Source organism: Lissotriton vulgaris, chromosome 8, assembly GCF_964263255.1.
Source record: "Lissotriton vulgaris chromosome 8, aLisVul1.2, whole genome shotgun sequence".
NCBI classification, from domain to species: domain Eukaryota; kingdom Metazoa; phylum Chordata; class Amphibia; order Caudata; family Salamandridae; genus Lissotriton; species Lissotriton vulgaris.
Genome location: NC_141696.1, coordinates 238,418,931 through 238,439,074, shown reverse-complemented (window position 1 = coordinate 238,439,074; position 20,144 = coordinate 238,418,931).

Genomic DNA, 20,144 nt, shown 5'->3' with positions numbered 1-20,144 from the left:
AATTCATAGTCAAATTCTTTTGACCCAACTTCTGCCCTACATGCCTACTTTGATTCATATTGATCGAGCTGGTTTTATTACAGGGCGTAATACGACGCTTAATATGTGGAGACTTATCTCACTCCTGAGCAATGATTTTTTGGATAAGCTGTTAGCTGGTGTCATTGCAATTGACATTGAGAAGGCCTTTTATAGTCTGAGATGGGAATTCTTGTATCATGTAATGGCTCAAATGGGGCTGGTTCCTGGGTTCATTCACTGGATCAGTATTCTCTAAATGGGTCCTAAGGCATGGGTTCACACTGGCAGAACTGTATCTGAACCTTACCATGTGGGATGCAGACCTAGGCAAGGATGTCCAATCTTCCCCTTACCATTCACAATCCCAATGGAGCCCCTGGCCAGCAGTGCTCAACTGGGGTGGTGAGGGTTAACACCTTTTTAATATCCAAGAGCAATTCCATTATGTAGCATTATATGCTGATGATATGCTGCACTTTCTTCAGGATGTCGGAGTGGACTTACCAGGAGCAATAGACTTATTGGAGTGCTTTAGTGAAGTCTCTGGCCTGCATATTAACTGGCAGAAATTCCAATTGTTCCCTCTCTGTGGAGATGACGCTCCTCTTCTGACCATGCACAGACTCGCCTGGAGCCCTATGTGTCCTAAATATTTAGGTGTTAAAAATACACCATAACCAGCAGTATCTACTAGATGGTAAAGTTGGGGCAGCCTTCAGAGCTCTTCAAAATTGTATAAACTTTTGTAAGACATCGTAAATATCAGTTGCTGGCAGACTAGCGGAAGCTAAGATGGTGGCGCTCCCCAGATTGCTTTATATCTTCATCACACTGCCGTTACTCGTGCCTCGTCAGATGTTCTGGCACCTGGAATCCCTACTTCTGGAGCTGATCTGGGGGCAGGTAGGCATAGGGTGGCACTAACTAAATTGGCATGCCCTGTGGCTGAGGAAAGATTGGCTGTGCCATACTTACACTCACATTACTTGTATTGAGGGCTGGGCTGACTATAGGGCTAATCGTGTTGAGGATTTGTACCGGGAGAAAATATTGCTTATGTTTGAAGACTTTGCTGAAGACAGGAGGCCAATTCCTGTTGAACAGGGCAGTGTTTGCCATGATTAGGAATCACTACAGGAATGGATTTGCTGAGCCTGTAACACACCATGGAACTTATGATGGCAGCCGGAAAGCCGGTCGAAACTGAAACCGGACGGTCATTCCGGCTGGCTTCTGATGGGCGTAAGGAGCCCGTCGGCCAGTAGGAGGCCAGCTTGAAATCCCAAAGGGCAGCCTTTTCACCTTTGGGATTACGATGCACGGTTTCGGCAGGGTTTCTATGCCAGCCTTTCTGACCACGGCTTGGAGCAGTGTTCGGTCGCATCATAATCAGGCGGTTGGGACCGCCGACCGGAGGTTGGTCGATCCCGTTTACAAGACGGTGTCGGGCAGATGCAAGTCTGCCCGACATCGTAATCGGTCCCCATGTGTGTCAGTTGCTTTGTACAAAGTCAGGTTGTGTAAATGAGGTAACATTTCTATATTGTGCTATTCGTGCTGGTCTTGCTACTTCCCTCACTAATCTGAAAGAGAAATGGAAGACAGACATAGAGCTTGTGATTACTGTTATGGACGGGGACAGGATTTTAGAACATATACCTGGTGTCTCCCATAATGCAGGTTAAAAAATATTTGTATATTCTGCACAGAGCTTACCTTACACCTGGCAAGATCAATGGGTTTTATGCAGCTGATGCTGCAAAATGTCCATGGTGTGGGAAGTTAGGGGTAGAAATGTTCCATATAGTACGGCCCTGCCCATCCTTGGCGGAGTTCTGGGAAGTCGTAATGAACTGTGTTAATGAAATAACTTTACATGCGATCCCTTGTGCAGCTTTGCCCTGCATACTTGTGGGATACCTTCGCCCCAAAAAGAGGAAAACCACTACTAAATGTATTGAGTTGGCATTGCTTCTGGCAAAAGACGAATTACCAATGCATTGGAAGTCTATGAGAGGCCCACGAATGATTAAACGGTGAGAAGAACTGGTTATGTTGGCAGGTCTTGAGAGTACAGGGTTGTTTCAAGAGCTGAAAAGAGGACGGGAATGATTGAAAGGGGTAGAGAATGGGAACACCTTGTAGATTGCTTGTTGGCCAAAGTGATGACACGAATACGTTGAATAGCTCCATGATTTCTCAGGAGGACCTGGAGGGTGGTAATTACTGACCTAGCATGGATCGTCTTAGGTGGGATTTGAAACTACTGTGGTGAACTTTGAAGATGTTGGCAACTGTGTGCTCACAACCAGGGCCGGACTGGGAACCGAAACCGGCCCTGGCAAAGTGCTCGGCCGGCCTCCCCCTCCCTCCACCAGGGGTGGATTGGGGGCCGGTTTTCGACGATTTTGTTACAGGACCGTTTTTGCAGCTATGCTGCAAAAAACGGCCCTGTAACAAAAACGGCCCCCTGGGGCCCAAAACCGGCCCCCACCCATGCGGCCGACCGGGGGATTGCCCGGTGCCCGCAACGGCCAGTCCGGGCCTGCTCACAACATATGACAGCTTGATAAGCTGTAACTCTAGGGGGGGAGTTGTTGCTGTTTGCTAGTTAGAAGTTGTAGTGGTCTAATGATATGTTTCAATATGTTCACTCCGACTGTACTTGCCTGCTTACCATTTTAACCTATTAATTATATGTACTTGCTTAAATATAATTTGTATCCTATTTATTATAAGTATTTGCTTGCTTGTCATATTTGCTACGTACTGTTGCAGTGCATAATTTATTTTTTGCAGCGTATCCTGGTAACTAGTACTTTATGTTTTTAATTTAATTGAAAACTATAGCATTTAAATATATGTATATATATATATGTCTATATATATATATATATGTCTAGATATATATATATATATATATATATATATATATATATATATATATATATATATATATGAACATCCAACTTGTCGCCAGCAGCCGTCGGCAAGCAAACAGGTACACGGAGTTCAGTTAATCACCCAAGCCAGACTTCTCTTTTCAAAAAGGTTTATTTCATTTCGTGATGGTGGTGGTGCTAGTCATATATATATAGCAACTGCTTGAACTGGAACACACATATTCACACACTCAGATTGTTATCACCTTCGAGAGAATTTCTTAGTTTCTAAGCGCCCCTTCACTGCCTGCATTCCCTGCTTCTCCACCTAATCTAATTGTACAGAAGGGAAAGCTACCATTATAAATACAACTATATTTAGAAAAAATCATTAAAGAAAAGGGAATGAGTGAGCTAGTCGAACCACCAGAACATAGATTGTATGGAATTCTATGAATGTTTAACTGGAGCACTGTGAAAACATTCATCAACAGAGATTTGAAGGGACTCAGATATTAGAGGTTTTAGTTTGCTTACATTGTTCAAACTGCTTTTTTGCAACATGGTGGGCATCAGCAAAGAACTGTACTTAAAGGTGCTTTTATGCAGTTTAAGTCTGATAATTTATTTAAGCTAGCAAAAAAAACTGAAACATCTTCATCAGGGCTTGCTTAACTTTGATTGCTTTAAACCTCATATCAAAGCTGTTCTAGTATTTTATTTTAAATCAATATGCTGTATCTTCACCCATTTTGATAGCATATGATATTTACAGCAGGGCTGCAATATTTCCTATATCAACATTTACCATACATAGACAAATAGGCCTGGTTATGCAACGTCGGTGTGTACCTTTACACTTCCTTACTGAATGAGATTTCCATCTGTGTGTGAGGTGATTGCCAGGTCACAGTAGTATATATATGGGTTCTTTGTAACTCCTGTAGAGGTTTAATGCTAAACGATAGACCCCCTACACTCCTTCCCCGGAAAAATCTGATGAGGGGCGCCGAGAATCCAACACGTACTGTACAGATATCCGTAGCTTTTAGGCTAAATGCGGGAGGGTCACTCGAAGGGTGGTCCCCCTGCGCCACACTGGCTGCAGAGGCCGGCACGCCAGCCACCACAGAACACCCGCCTCAGAGGTCTTTACAATAACAAAACATACCTGCGTCACAGCATTCAAGATTAAATCCTTAGAACGTGTAACCAAACAGCAGAGCTGGGCTAGTCAGTCAAAATGCTCTCTTCGAACCACCACGGGGCAGATGTTCCCGATAAAGGCAGCCTCCGGTGTGGAGAGCGAGGCTGGGGAGATTAATGGGGGCTCCCCTTACAGCCTGTCTTCCTCATCAACCTCTAAATCACATGCAGCTACCTGAAAGTTTCAAAGCATTCTGCAAGTGCTCGTGAAGATTTAGCTGCGTAATGTACGGTTGCGTTTGACGTCAAACGTAAAGCGTTGTACATAATGTCGGGAAGTGTCTCTTTTGAAGATAAACAGCCAGGAAGATTTATGTGTACTTAAGGAAGGTATGACCAATGTATGTCTTATGTGACATTGTTTAACTGCAAGCCTGCGAATAAAGAAAATGTACAGAACAGAAAGGGCTACGAAGGCACACGTTAGCAGTATCTTTACGTTTTCATCTGTTTCGAAATCTCTTTGACCTATTTTTTAATCTCACACAGCTGTATAGAGGGCAGTAAAAAACAAGCATTGGCATAGCCAATAGGTCTCGCCTTTGGGAACTTATAAATGGATAGTTATGCAGCACATTACCCTGGGTGCTGTCCCGCCATGTATTGAAGCATTACCAGGATTATCTGCACCACTTTTGCATCCTGTGCAATAGTTTATTGGGGATTTTTTGCAATTAGACTTCGCTGCAGGCCATTAGGGCAAAATGGAGAAAGTAATGCAATAAACATATGACACAGCTGCTTATAAAACGACTCTCGTGTGTAATATCATTTTAGCACATACAAATTCTGATCCATGCATAAGTTGTGAAAACAGAATGAAACTGATTTGCTAACATGTATGCTGCTTGTCTAAAAAGAAACTGAACAATTGCGAGATTATGAGGTGCAAATTAAAAAGGTCAGCAACAAAATCTGTGTACTGCCTAGTGATCTCGTGTCACGTGTGACACCTTCAGTCTGTCATGACATTTTAACCATTGGCAGTTTGCAGGCCAGGATTCGCATGCCAAAACTGTGCACTGCAAGTCTCAGAATGCAATCTGCAGTGCAAGGAGGGTGGAGTTTCCATTGATTGGAACTGCTCCTCGATTACTTGGAAACCTTTGTTTTTGTTTAACTTGGAACAAAAAGACTGCCCCAGCCATTCCTAACTGAATTCATTGATGCCATGCGTGTCACCCTCGACCAGTCCTACGTTTTTGTTCCATCCGGCACGTATAGTATATAAGGGCTTCAAAATAAAAAGTAGTATCTATTACCTAGGAACTGTAAGCCATGGCCGGCTAAAGGTGTCATGTGACACCTGTGCACATTTGATCTGGATGTTACACAGTATTGCGCAGTGCCTTAGACTAGCCACATAAAAACAATGCCAAGCAGAATACATTTGCATTCCTTTTATAACGCATTAAACCAACATTATGAGACTCAAAGACACATTGCCAAGACACATATATACGTTTTGTCAGTAAAGTGTGATAGATAGATAGATAGATCGATAGATAGATAGATAGATAGATAGATAGATAGATAGATAGATAGATAGATAGATGAAGTGTGATAGATAGATAGATAGATAGATAGATAGATAGATAGATAGATAGATAGATAGATAGATAGATAGATGGAGAGATAGATGGAGAGATAGATCGATAGAGATAGATAGATAGATAGATAGATAGATAGATAGATAGATAGATAGATAGATAGATAGATAGATAGATAGATAAAGTGTGATAGATAGATAGATAGATAGATAGATAGATAGATAGATAGATAGATAGATAGATAGATAGATAGATAGATAGATAGATAGATAGATAGTATCAGGCTGTGGTAGGGACTGTATCAGTCCCAGAGGAGTGAGATGATTGAGGGATGGACGGAAGCAGAGCGTTGAAAGGGGCCATAAAAGGAAAGGGTACAGAGAGAGAGTGAGGGGGTAGGGGGAACGTCTATAAATAAAAGAAGCATTGTAAAATAACATGTTGCTTTAACCACTCACTTTACCAGCTTCAGAAGGCTAGAAGGCTCGGTCGGCTTCAATCCAGGATTTCAACTGGCGAGTATCAAATCACAAAATTTGTCAGCAGAGAGTAATCAACTCACTGAGCTATCTTGCAGCCAGAATGCCAATAAAGCTATCCCCAAGCACAGTGGAAAAATCGGATTTTCAGCATTTTATATGAAAAGTGACTTCCCGTCAGTCATACCACAATCCATAATTCAGTTGATTAATTTACAGTTTTTTCACAAAAAGAATAATTCTAGATCCGAAGAATCAAAAGTTATTAAAAGTGCTGCACCCAGACACGTATAAACATTAACCAGCCCCTTCAGTTGTTTATTGCTGTAGTCAGGCATATGAAGAGGTGACAATTGGCCAAGATGTATAAACATCCCCCGTTAGAAGGATTTTTGTCTTGAGCATGAAACAAATAACGTAGGGCTGCATGTACATACGAGTTTTGCAGCCGTAAAATCTGTAATTTGGAAAATGGCAGGCTTTATAGCTACTCAACCCTAAATCACAATGTACTTATGGTTCATTACAAGATGCAAATGTCTTTGTGACTCACAATGCGTTCTTTGAGACATATTATGAATTGTTATGAATTGTTATGAAAAGTTGGCATAAAATGGGCGTCCCACTCCCTAATGATTCGAAAATCTTTGATTGGGTTTGAGTCCCTCAACAACAACAGGGGGGGGTCCATTCACAAAGTGTAGGCTGACCTCGAGGGCCACTTCCACTTTTAAAAGTGGGGGTGTGGGAACTGGGGGAAGCATGCAGCAGACTCCCCAATGCTCTTCACTTCACTCTCAGGGGTTGAAATCCATATAATAAAACAGCATTTTGCGCCTGTGAATGCAGGGACGGAGGTCCGCTGTCCTTTGCAGGCCTCCGTACCACCCCAGCCCTTTCAGTAGGGTTCAAACAAAATCCGCTGGTATCACTGCTTCCGTTCCAGTTTGCAAACCTGTTGCCAGCTGTGCAAAACCTTGTTGCATGTCTTCTTAGACGGGGCCCCGTTCGTTGGATTTTAAACTACCTTCGAGTGAGACACATGAAATGTGATTTGCTGTTTTACACTGTTTTTAAACTGAAAGAGATGCCACATAATTGCAGCATAATTTGCCTTTCGTTGCTGCATAAATAAGTCAAACCTGCCACATAATGTGGTTGTTGCATAAATCGAGTGGCTTTAGAAAAAACACAAATCAATAAAGCAGCATTGAATAGAATAGAGAAAGCAAAGGAAAGAGTAAAAGAGACATAAAGACTTCCAGAGGCGCGGGGGGGGGGGACAAGAAATACGCAGAGGTTTTGTAACCTGATCCACGAGGAATGCAGCTGCCGCCCTGTGCGACAAATAACGGTTGCTCAGTGAGATGAATGCTCGCTGCTTCAACATTCACAATCTAAGGGTCACGAGTTTGAATGCTGCCAAGGCCGCCTCACCTTTCAGAGGTGGGAACAATGCGTCCTTACTTCTATGTCTCTTTTACGTGTGCCACATTATGCATCACAGGACGCCTGCCCGGGGCCTGTTCCTCCATACAGGATTACTATTCAAACTGTCCGGCTCTGGGTATCTTTCACGGCATGTGCGTGCGTGCAGCGCATACCTGAAGAGAAGGCTGAGGAGCCTCCTGGCACTTGTCACTTCTGAAAATACACCATGCACTTTACCAACAGGATGACATATGACCATGTTATGAGGTGTTCTTTTGACAGTTTGACCACATGTGATTAGTATTATCTCTAAAAATCTAACAAACGACATTAGGGATTATTATTTGAAGTAACTGCTTCCATCATTCACATTTTCAAGAATGGTACTGCTTTGAGGCGCGCGGCGGCGGCGATTCAAGATGGCTGCTCAGTGAGAAGCTCTGCGACACGGAGCTCCGTTCGGTGCTGAAGAACTCCTCTCAAGGTTGAGGTCTCGTTTTTTAAGTATGGCTTCTTTTGTGGGAAGTAGTGAGGCACGCTGAGGCAGGTTTGTGGACCTATTCGTGATCATTTTCACTGCTTTCTCCCCCGAACTTGCTTTGCCTTAGTGGCCCTGTTTTTATGGCAGCCATTTTACGCGTTTGCTGTTGGTGATTTTCCCCTCCGCAGCAATGCTGACAAGCGTATGTATTTTGCCAGTTATTAAATAACTCAGTTTTAACAGTTGATTATCTGAGCAGACCAGCGAACGTTATATTGTTGTTGGATAGACCAGTTTTTTCCTTTTGTCTTAATGACTTGCTGTACTTAGCTGCATATCACTTGGAGGCAAATTCGTCACAACGGTATGAGTGCTTCTGGACTCTTCTCACGTTTGCGACCTCTTCTTTGATACATGGCTCCTTGTGTTTTGGTTATGGGGCATGTTTATAGACCTTATGTCGGTCCTTTACAGTGCTCCTCACTTTGTATTTGCTCCTCCTCCGTGGCCCTGTTTGGTGCGGCCACCATTTTTCGCGTTTTGCTGCTAAATGTTTCTTCTCACAGCAATGTACAAACGTGCATAGTTTCTGACCTTGCAGAGTAATGCTTACAAGTAGCTGACCTTGTCTGGTACCTGTTCTTTACATTGGATCAGCTGTTGTTGCACGCTTGCTGGTTGGATCAACGCTCCTATATTTGTCGATCTACTGTGTGATGCTGCTTATGGTTTGAGGTCAAGTTCATCACAGCATCTGATCAGGCCGGAAGCACTGTGGATATTCACTAGTTTTTTAGTCAAGCAATTGTTTGCGGACTTCCTCTCTCAATGACTGTACTAATTGTGACCTTGGAGTTTCATTTTATTTTGCTTTAAGAGATTTTATCTATTGTTACCCTTCACAGTGTATCTCACCATGGATTCTCCACACTCAAACAAGCCCAATGAAGCTGCTGGGGCAGATTCTGGAGGTCATAAAGATTCAGCTGTTAGCACCAGCAAGCGCGCCAAGAAAGACCAGTCCTCCCCATCAAATTCACCTCTTCCTCTGATGTTAGAGAACATCATGGGTGAACTGCGTCTTATTAGACCCTTCATGATGGATACCGCTGATACACTCCAGACAATTGAAGATAAATGGTCCGGCCTGGATTCGAGACTTGCAGATGTAGAGGAAAAAATAAGTGATGCACAGGACATTGTTGCCAGAGTTAACAGCCTCACAAACGAAGTTACTCAACTTAAGAAGACTACAGAGGACTTAGAAAATCACAATAGGCGCAACAACCTACACATTTACAGAGTTCCAGAAGGTTCTGAAGGTTCAGACATGATTTCTTTCTTGAAAACGTAAGTCCTGAAGATTGTTGGTCTTCCGAAGTCTATGCACTTCAATATTCAAAGGGCGCATAGATTAGGACCTCAGAATGCATTTTCGTCAACTAAACCAAGAGACATTACTGCCTACTTTCTACTATACTCTGACCTCATGGCAATCCTCAACGCTGCCAAGCAACACAAGCTGATGCTTTGGTCTGGCCACAAAGTATTCTTTAGCCAGGATGTCTCCAAACCCATTGCCAACCGGCTTAAGGAATTTCTCGACCTCAGACCATCATTGAGATCCATGAATGCCCATTATGGTCTTATCTATCCTTACTTTTTCAAAGTGACTAACATGGACAGAACTTTTATTTTTGATGATCCAGCTGAACTTCGGTTATTCATTCTTGTTCATAAAGGAGAACTTATGGAACTGAGCAAACCTTAGTTGTTGTTTTGTTCGTTATCCTCCCTGTTTCTTCGTTTTACCTGCACAGTGAGCAAGCCTTAACTGTTTTCGTGTTTGTTCTCTCCCATGTTTCTTAGGTTCCCTGTGTAGTTTTGCTGCTGATTTTCATACCCATGTTCTCCTTATGTCTGTAATGTATGACTCACTCCACTGCATTATTTCCCTAATGTTTGGTAAGTTCCCTTCCTTTTTGTTTTATTTGTTTACTATTTTTCTTTGGATTTTTTTCCCTCATCTCCACCATGTCATATCATGGTAAACTTGTTTTCCCTCAGTATCCCCCTTCTGGAGTGGCCGTCTTGTTCTTTGCCCACCTTTGCCATCTGGCTTTCTGTCATCTTTTCTTGATACCTCCTATTGGGTGACTATGTTCCCTTTTCTTTTCTTCTTCCTTTCCTTTTAACTCTTTTCTCTCTTCTTCTCATTCCCTCATGGTTCCACCCTTGTATTTATTGCACCTATATTTTTCCACTTTCCCTTTTTGGTACTTTATTGTTCTCTCCTTCGCTTATCTCTATGGTTACATCAAGCTAGATTTCTACTTTCCTTCCTTTCGCTTATTTCCTATTCTTTGTTCCTTATTGGTATCTATGGGATTTTCAATGGTTTATCTTCCCTTCTGGTGGACCCTCACATTTCTTTTATTATGCACTCTTTACGTGTTCTATTTTCTTCTTGGTTAATTTTACATAAGTTTTATTGATGAAAGGTCTCCATATCATTTCATGGAATGTTAAAAGTATTCGTAATCCTGTCAAGAAACAACATATTTTGTCTCACCTTGCTAAATTGAAATGTTATGTAGTATTGTAACAAGAATTGCACCTTAAGTTAATTGTGGGTGGTGACTGTAACCAACTTATGATCCCTTCCTCGACCGGAAATATCAAACAAAATATATCCCTAACAAGATGCAAAAGATTTTTCATAAGGTTATCTCTTCTAGAGGACTGGTTGATACATGGAGAACCTCTCATTCTGACGTTTTAGAATTTTCCTTTTTTCCCCTGTTCATAGATCCCACTCTCGCATAGACTATATCTTTCTCACACAACCAGCTTTGCAATTCATGACTAATGCAGAAATTGGCTCCATTCTTATCTCACACCATGCCCCATCATTTTAGATATGGACTATCCTTCATCTGCCCCTTTATCCCGGCATTAGCGTTTCAACAACTCCCTTCTTTTGGATTCTCAATGTGTCGAACAATTCATGCTTTTTGCTCAGGAATTTTTAAATAATAATCTCTCCTCTGTCTCTCAATATCATTTTATTTGGGATGCCTTTAAAGCCACTGCCAGGGTTTTTATCATCGATTTTGTATCCCGGAAAAAAAATAAGGCTTTCCTGGACTCAACATCTATCCTGAAGCAAATTAAAACTTTAGAGAATACATATTTCACTACCAACTGCCCTGATACTTTGTCAAATCCTATCAAAGCAAAAATGCAATACAATAAACAGTCTTGGCATTCCGCTTCTAATAATCTCCTCAAATTCAATGCAAATATGTACGGTGGGCGGAACAAGGCAGGTAGATCTTCAGCCAACTATTTCAACATCAAAAAACACGAATCCTAAATTGTGGCTATTACGGATAACTCTTGAGTTCGGCATATTTCAGATGCTAACATCCTCGACAGTTTCACTGAATATTATACTTTCCTTTACACCCCAGAGTCCTCCCCTCCTCCCAATCAAATTGATTCAATTTTTCAAAATATTCCCAAATCCCCTGAGAGTCACACTGATCTTATATCTTTGAATGTTTAATTTTGAAACAGGAGATCATTGATGCCATCACCCTTTTGCCCAAAGACAAAACACCGGGCCCTGATTGTTTTACTATTTTTTCTTCATTTTAAACTACTTCTGGTCCCTCAGTTACTCTCATTGATCAATCATTTTCTTACCATCGGTGAATCGCAAGTATCTTTCACCCAGGCAATGCTTTGTCTAATACCTGAAAAAGATAAGGATCCCTCTATTTGTAAAAACTATAGGTCCATTTCCTTGATTAATACTGATTGCAAAATGTTCGCTAAACTACTTGCCCTCTGCATCAATAAAGTAATCCCTGACCGTGTCAATATATACCAATCAGGTTTTATCAAGGGACGCTCTATCACAGACAATTCAGGAACTTTTCTTAATCCATCTGGCCTCCAAAATTGACTCAACTATTGCCGCTATCACATTAGACGCTGAAAAAGCTTTTGATCGGTTAAATTGGGAATTTATCTTTGGTGCATTAAAGTGGCATGGTTGTAGCCCTCCTATTATGAAATATATCCAGCTGTTATATTCTGTCTCACTACTTCCATTTGGGTGAATGGTTGTCAATCTAGATATTTCCCTCTCCTTAGAGGGACTAGGCAGGGTTGTCCCCTCTCCCCCTCTTATTTATTCCCGTTTTAGAGCACTTCTTAGAAAAACTTAAATGCTCACCACACTATACGGGTTTTACATTTAATAAAATTGACATCAAACTGACTGCATATGCAGATGATATTCTGCTGTATATTTCCAGTCCGTCTACCTCCCTGCCGGCATTCTTCTCCCTCTTACAAGATTATTCTATAGTTTCTGGCTATAAATTGAATATAGAGAAATCCGAAGTCTTGCCCTTAGATAAGTTCTGTCTTCCTTATATGTTTCACGATACAGGTTTCAAATGGAATTCTAGAAGCATCAAATGTTTAGGCATTCAAATTGCTAATAATATTAGGGAAACTATTACTACTTATTACTACTAGGGAAAAGCCAGGAAGGGTTCCACAGCAGTATGTGTAAAAGCGCCGGAGAGACCCCATGTGGGGTGATTCGGCGTTATACAAGTACTACAACATTTGCATTCACATTTACATTTAACTATTAAAATTAACCTTGCTGACATACTTAAAAAACTCTCTGCTCTCACTGATAGCTGGTCTCCACTCTTTCTTTCCTGGTGGGGTAGATTAGCCACGATTAAAATGATGCTTCTCCCAATTATGAATTTTTATATTCCTATGCTTCCGGTTTCTCTCCTAAATTACTTTTTCAGTACCATTAATAGTTCCTTGTCCAAATTTCTTTGGAACAGACGCAAGCCCGGGATTTCACTTTCTCGTTTCCAACTATCCAAGAGATTAGGAGGAGTACATTTTCCTAACCTTAGACGTTACCATTCCGCATTTACCCTGAAGAAGATTTGGACCTTTTTATCTGAGCCCACAGATTCACCTATAACAACATGGAGCTTGTTGAAACAGGCTCAAAACACAACTTTCTCCTTTATCTCAGCTACCAGCCTTTCCCAACCCCCAAAGCGTTTCTCTTCACCTATTTTTGTTCATTCCAAAGCACTCGCAATCTCTCTGCGTAATATCCATCTTTCTTCTGCAGACCAAAACTCAAGCACCCGAGTCTGGTATAACAAACATTTAAAGATTAACAATAGAGCTCTATTCTGGAAGGAATGGATTGACAAAGGCATTATCACAATTGAACACCCGATGAAGTCCTTTTTGGACTTCTAGGAAATTCAAAACTCTTATGGTATTTCTTCCTCAGACGCCCTTCATTACTCTTTGCTAAAGAATTCTTTTTGTTGTCTCTTTTCTCTGGGAAGCACTACTGATACACTTGATCAGAGTCCCTCGCCTCCTTTTGATTTTTCTACCCAACTTAAAGCTGCTTCTATTTACAAGATATTATCATGTCCTGTTAAGGCTAGAATAAAATCCAATCTGGAGCTTCTATGGGAAAAGGACTTGGCTCTAGATCTTTCCTTTCAAACATGGGACTACTCCACCTGGTCAAAAGTTCACACTTCCTCACGCTCCGCTAGTACAACGCAGACTTTATATTACTTTTATAATAGACTTTTTCCCCCCTACAGATCTATATAGATTCAAACTGTTAGATTCCCAGAAATGTTGGTCTTGTGCCCACGAAACTAGTGACTTTTTTCTTATGTTTTTCCAGTTCTCCCTTTGGTTAAATCTTTTTGATCTCGTATATGGTTGAAATTGAATTAAATTATATTGAATGAAATTATATTGAATAACGTTCCTTCTGATATTATACATGTTTTTTTGGGTAGCTCTTCTCCCGTTTGGGTCGCTCATAGTAACGTGGGTATATTTATTGATTTGTTTTTAGCCATTTCCTTTCAGATTATCAGATTATCACCAGTAATTGGAAGGACACCTCCAAAATTTTGTTTCAAGCTTGGTGGAACTTGCTTTGTCACCATCACAGACTAGATCGTGCTTATGCCACTTCTACATCTACGTTGATCAAAAAAGACTTTTTGTGGTTACCACTAACATCCTTTCTTTCCAGGTTGGATAATAGATTTTGCTTGTTTGTATGATACACATTTTTATCTCTTTATAATTCATATTGCTAATTATTTCTGTTTATTCCTCTTATTGCATTTAACCTTTAATATATTCCCTCCCCCGATTTCTTTTCCTCCTCTCTTCTCTCTTGTCTTTTTCTTTTTCCTTAAACTTAAAAAGCTTAAAATGCAATTACTCTTTGTACAAGTTTTTCCTTTCAATGGTGTTTTTTTTGTCATATAGTCACATATACATTTTATTTGTATCCTTCTTGCTACATGACTATGTACTGATGGTATACTTTGTTTATTATTTCAATAAAGCATTCTAAACTCAAAAAAGAATGGTATTGTTTTTTATGCTCTTCAAAAAATGAAACATGTGAGGGTAGGCTTAAATTAATGCAAGGATGATTTTAAGATGAAAATTGGTTATTTAGTTATTAAAACAGGAGCAAAAAACTTCAAACCACTTTACAACTTCTGGACTGACATGGATTACATCGTTTTTTTAGGTGTGAAAGAGTTAAATTTAAAGAGCAGTAGCCATGTGGGCTTGTAATGTTTAGTGCAGTCACCTCCTATGTAACAGCCCTTAAGTCAGAAACATAACTGCCACTTCTTTGAAAAGATGTTGAATGCACAGAACAATCCCAGCCTTGTTGTTGCACCTTCTGAGGTTGATGAGGGCCACCACTCAGACCACAGGCTTCACCTTGATGAAGTGTGGCTTACTGCAAAAGAATATGGCCACTTTCTTCAGACAGAAGAATCTCATTGGATAGTGACATCCCTTCGTCTGACATCACTTCCTGAAATGTTGTGTGACATAACTGAATATTGCTTATTAACAAATTAAAAAATGTAGGTCTTGTGCTCTGAATGCTCACACTGGGGGTCTAACCTCACCAGGAAGCGGAACAGAAAATTACTCAAGTTGGAAGCACAGACTTCAAGGTGTAGGGGGTGACTAGACTGTACCATCATGGGAGTGAGACCAGTTGTATGCTTTATCAATTCAGATGAACGTTTAGCAAGTGAAAATAGGCTAGACCTAAAAAGCATAAGAAATATTTCGCTTCAGGTACATTTCTCTAAATTGTTTTTACCTGGATTAGTTGTTTGCCACCTTCAGATGTCAGATTTTTTTCTTATTTTTGGAAGCAGGAGGTTATACATATGCAATAAATATGCCCTAACATGCAGATACAATAGAAGTTAAAAGTAATATCAAATCACATATTTAAAAAATATGCGCCTGATGAACAAACTGCATTTTCTAGTACGTAAAGGAGTAGAACAGTAGTGTCACTCATCTACTACAAAACACAATATACAAACCTGTGGCCAGAGATCTTCTCAACTTCTACTATCTTTTCTGTGCAGAGAGGTCGACCAGGATTTCAGGACAGAAATGTATACCAATTAGCAGTAAATGTAGGAGAGACTGGGACAGTGGCTGGAAAATCAAAATCAGCACCTGCACGGCATGACCGGGTGCAGTCCAGGCCGTGCAGGTACTGGGGTGCATTCACACAGGGGGAACAACATGCACTCTCCTGCATGCATCCTCAGGCCCAGAAGCAACAGAGGGCACTACAGGGCCCCCTTTGTTTCCTCTCTGCCACAGTTTTCATGGCAGTGGAAATGTGAAATGCACATTATGCAAGTATGTATGTAAAATCTGATTTGTTTATGTTATTCTACAGATACAATTTTTTTTATTCCACTTTAAAATTACTATTATTTATACATTAGCAATATATTTGACACAAATTAAAAGTATACAACAAATTGAAATCCTCAAAAAATACAATTAAAATAATGTGTGATTTATTAAACAAGCATCCTCCTGGGACTGGTTTTGGGGTCTCACCCCTCATCAGCCAGGCCAGCTTGACTCCAGTGGCATGGATTTAATCCAGATCTCTTGACTGGGGTGAATGTTTGATTGATGCAGCATATCGTGCATACTTTGTTTGTTTGCACTTTCACCCTAAGTGGGATGGGTATGCCCAGATGTGGGTCCCTTGCTCATTGTGCCACTGGATTCAAGCTAGCCTGGCCGGTGAAGGGTAATACCCAGAAACTGGTCCCAGGATGCTTGTTTCTGGTCCAGGGAGGATCTGGCTTGGCAGTGAAGTCTGGACTGTTCCCATAAGGCACAGGGTCAAGAATGATTTGCATATGGCTGGGTCTAAACTGGGGTGGCATGGTGAGCAAAAGAATGATGGATTTAGCCCAGATCTCTTACCTGGGGGTGAATGTATGATTTATTCAGCATACCGTCCATCATTTGTATGTGTACAACTTTTCACCCTAAGTGGGATGGGTATGCCCAGACGTGGGTCCTTTGCTCACTGTGCCACTGCATTCAAGCTAGCCTGGCTGATGAAGGGTAATACCCAGAAACCAGTCCCAGGATGCTTGTTTCCTGTCCAGTGAGGACCTGGCTTGGCAGTTCCGTCTGAACTGTTCCCATGAGGCTCAGGGTTAAGACTGATTTGCATATGGCAGGGTCTAAACTGGGGTGGCATGGTGAGCAAAAGAATGATAGATTTAACCCAGATCTCTTCACTGGGGGTGAATGTATGATTTATTCAGCATACCGTCCCTCACTTGTATGCATAGAACTTGTCACCCTAAGTAGGATGGGCATGCCCAGATGTAGGTCCCTTTCTCACTGTGCCAATGGATTCAAGCTAGCCTGGCTGATGAAGGGTAATACCCAGAAACCGGTCCCAGGATGCATGTTTCCGGTCCAGGGAGGACCTGGCTTGGAAGTTCGGTCTGGAATGTCCCCATGAGGCAGAAGGTCAAGACAAATTTGCATATGGCTGTGTCTAAACTGGGGTGGCAAGATGGGTAAAAGAACAGTGGATTTAACCCAGATCTCTTGACTGGGGGTGAATGTATGATTTATTCAGCATAATGTCCATTATTGTTTTGCATAGTACTTTGTTGAGCAGCATGTCTAATTGAGAGAGCAAAAATCGCTAAGACTTCTTTGCTGCTGGCACCGTGACCAGGGACCAATGTCAGCCTGTCTGTCATTAGCCTGAGGGGTCAGCTCCAAACAGCCAGGAACACTTGCCCTGTGCCTGTAGCACCAACAGTCTGCCTGCTTGCCAAGTCCAGTGGCTTCTAGGAGAAGGATTAGAGTACTTACAAACCTCCCTACCTGTCTTCAAGGCCCAGAGATCCTGTGAGGAGTAGAAGAGAGTCTGGGTGCAGTGAGGCCCAGTGGTGATCTTAGCCAGTGGATCCTTGTGAGCAGAGTGTGAGACACCTGCCCACTCTCTAGTGGAAGTCAGTAACCCCCTTCAGGGCTGCCATGAATTTGCAGGCCATTACTCAGTGTCACTGATCTTATTGGGGCTATCGCCCAAGACTGTTACCCCCATATGCCAAGAGTAGGCCACCAATTGCCACTGAAACTGTAGGCCATCACTGGTGTCTCTGACCCCCCCCCCCCCCCCTATGTGCCAGGAGAGAGCCACCAAAGACTATAGGGGCCATTGGCAGGAGGTTCAGACCATATCAGAACTGTTGTCCTTTGACGTAACCCTGGATGCCAGGAGGTTACCACTATAACCATGGGGGCATGTTGCTGTATTGAATCATTTCCCAAAACCCGCAGAGGGACTCAGAGCCAAGACCAGAAGATGTCCTGCTGAGGTCACTGCTGTGCATGATTGCCTGAGAGGACCACAAAGAGTGACCTGCTGTGCCCAGAGGCCACCAGCATCCGCGACTGTCTCGTGAGTGCTGCCCCGCTGAATGTGGGTGAATGCAGTGCATGCTGCTTGCTGTGGAAGGACATGGGGAGAATACCCCCAGCTCTCAGAAACTTCCGAGACCATGGCCAGGTAAGAATGAAGCAGGGCTGCAGGCCCTTTATGAAGACTTGTGCAAGCTCAATGGTGTTATGCCCAAGAGCTGCCTATTAAAGGACAGTGCAAGACTTTTATGCACGAGTTCGACCCTAGAAAGCAGAATCAGAGTCTAGTCTTTGCCGCCTCAATCTATTGAGGACCAAGCTACTGAATCAACAAGTAACCTGTTCCAGGAGGAAGAAGACCCTGCTGTGACCCAATGGACCATCTTTCACCAATTAAATGATCCAGGAAGAGTGTCATTGACTGAAGACAGCCACACACATGCTGCTTTCTATAGACACCACTGAATGAACTGCATCTCCTGAAACAGAGAGGAGCCAATCAATGACCCACGGAGGCACGTTTTCCTGCTGTGTAGGAAATCCAAGACTGGGCTAACAGAGTGATGCCTACTGCAAACTCGAACGGCGGTGCCTTTCTAAGGTTCAAAGGAGAGCCATATAAAGGCAGGGCTTTGGTAGTGCCACAGCTTGTTCCTGCACAGGGAGAAATGCATCATGTTGTGCATTTCTTCCTGTGCTGGAACTGGGGTGTAAACATGCAGGGGGCACAACATGTGCCCCTCTGCATGCACTCCATGCACAGAGGCGAGGGCCCCCAGAGTTGCCTCACTACCATCCTTTCCATGGCATGTTCACCACCGTGGATAGGGTCACACTGAGGGAACTTGTAATTTGCTTGGCGGTTCCGCATTGGCACCCCCAGCATATTGCGGCCTCTGACCACTGCGACACCAATCTTGTAAATAGGCCCTAAGTGCTTGCTAGTGTCTGCTAGTCCAAATGGGGGGAAAGTGGGGTGCTCCAACTGTGCTGAAACCCACACCAAGCTCCTTTGAACTAAGAGAGGTGTAATCAGGAAGAAAGGGCATCCTCACTGTGTGGTAGTTGTCCCCTTTTCAAGTCAGTCATGTTGTTACAATTCTGGCTGCCATTTGAGTTCTGATCCTGTTTTACCCCCTCCACACTAAAATCCCGGAGAAGCTAATTAATGTTTGCCATCAATACCACTGAGAGAAAATTGCTCAAGAGGTTGCACTTGGCCCAGTTTGGAGCCTGGGACAGAGCCTGGGACAAAAGAGGCAAACAACCCCAGCCTTTGTGGCTGAGGCCCAGTAGCCCTTGCTTGACTCCAGGCCCCTCAAAAGAGTTCTGAGTTGACAGTGTCTTTGGTAGCGACTGAAGAATAATTTAGTATTTTTTATTGTATTCAGTCTTAGGGCCTGTTTATGAGTTTCGCTGTCTGACCACCAGAAGACCGCTGCTGTGACCACGATAAGACCTCAGTGGTGGTCTTCAGTCCACCATATTACGAGTTGACTGCGGTGTCCACGGTGTTGCTGCAAGGGTTTTGCGGCGACGGGGACTAGTATTCCATATGTATCGATGCATGTGTGTACATTTCGACTGCATATGTGTCAAATGCACACAAATGCATGATGCATGTGTAAAAATACCTACTACCCATCGTCCGACCCATTTGCGGGCAGTCCTGGCAATGGGTATATAGTATAAGGATCACTTACCTGTGTATCACGGCAAACAGAGTCTTATTCCTCTGGGTGAAGATGCTACTGTGAAGGGGAGACTTAGACAAATGGAACCACATTGAAATCTGCGCTGGGAAGAACAGGAAAGGAGTGAGTATGCACCCCAAATCCTTTGTTTCTGCTGACTTTTGGATAGCAGTCCGACCACCACAGTCGTCGGAAAGCTAATTCGTAATACGAACTGTGGTGTTGCTCCTCTCTACTGCCCTATGGGAACAGCCTTCCATCAACCGCAAACCAGGAGGTCGGGGGAGTGTTCGCCATGCCTGGCTTTTAGCCGCGGTCTTTGCAATTGCAATACTCCTATCTCGTAATACGGCAGCCAGACCGCCGAGCTTGCAGTGGTTGGAACGCAACCATGGATACGACAGTCCACGGACCTGGCAAACTTGTAATAAGCTCCTAAGTCTGCACTCGGCACACCCAGTTGAGGATGTGCTGTGGCACAAACACGGACAGTGTGCTCAAATTGTAAATTGGGCCCCAGTGTGCACAATATAATTGGGTAGTTCAAGGGGCATGGA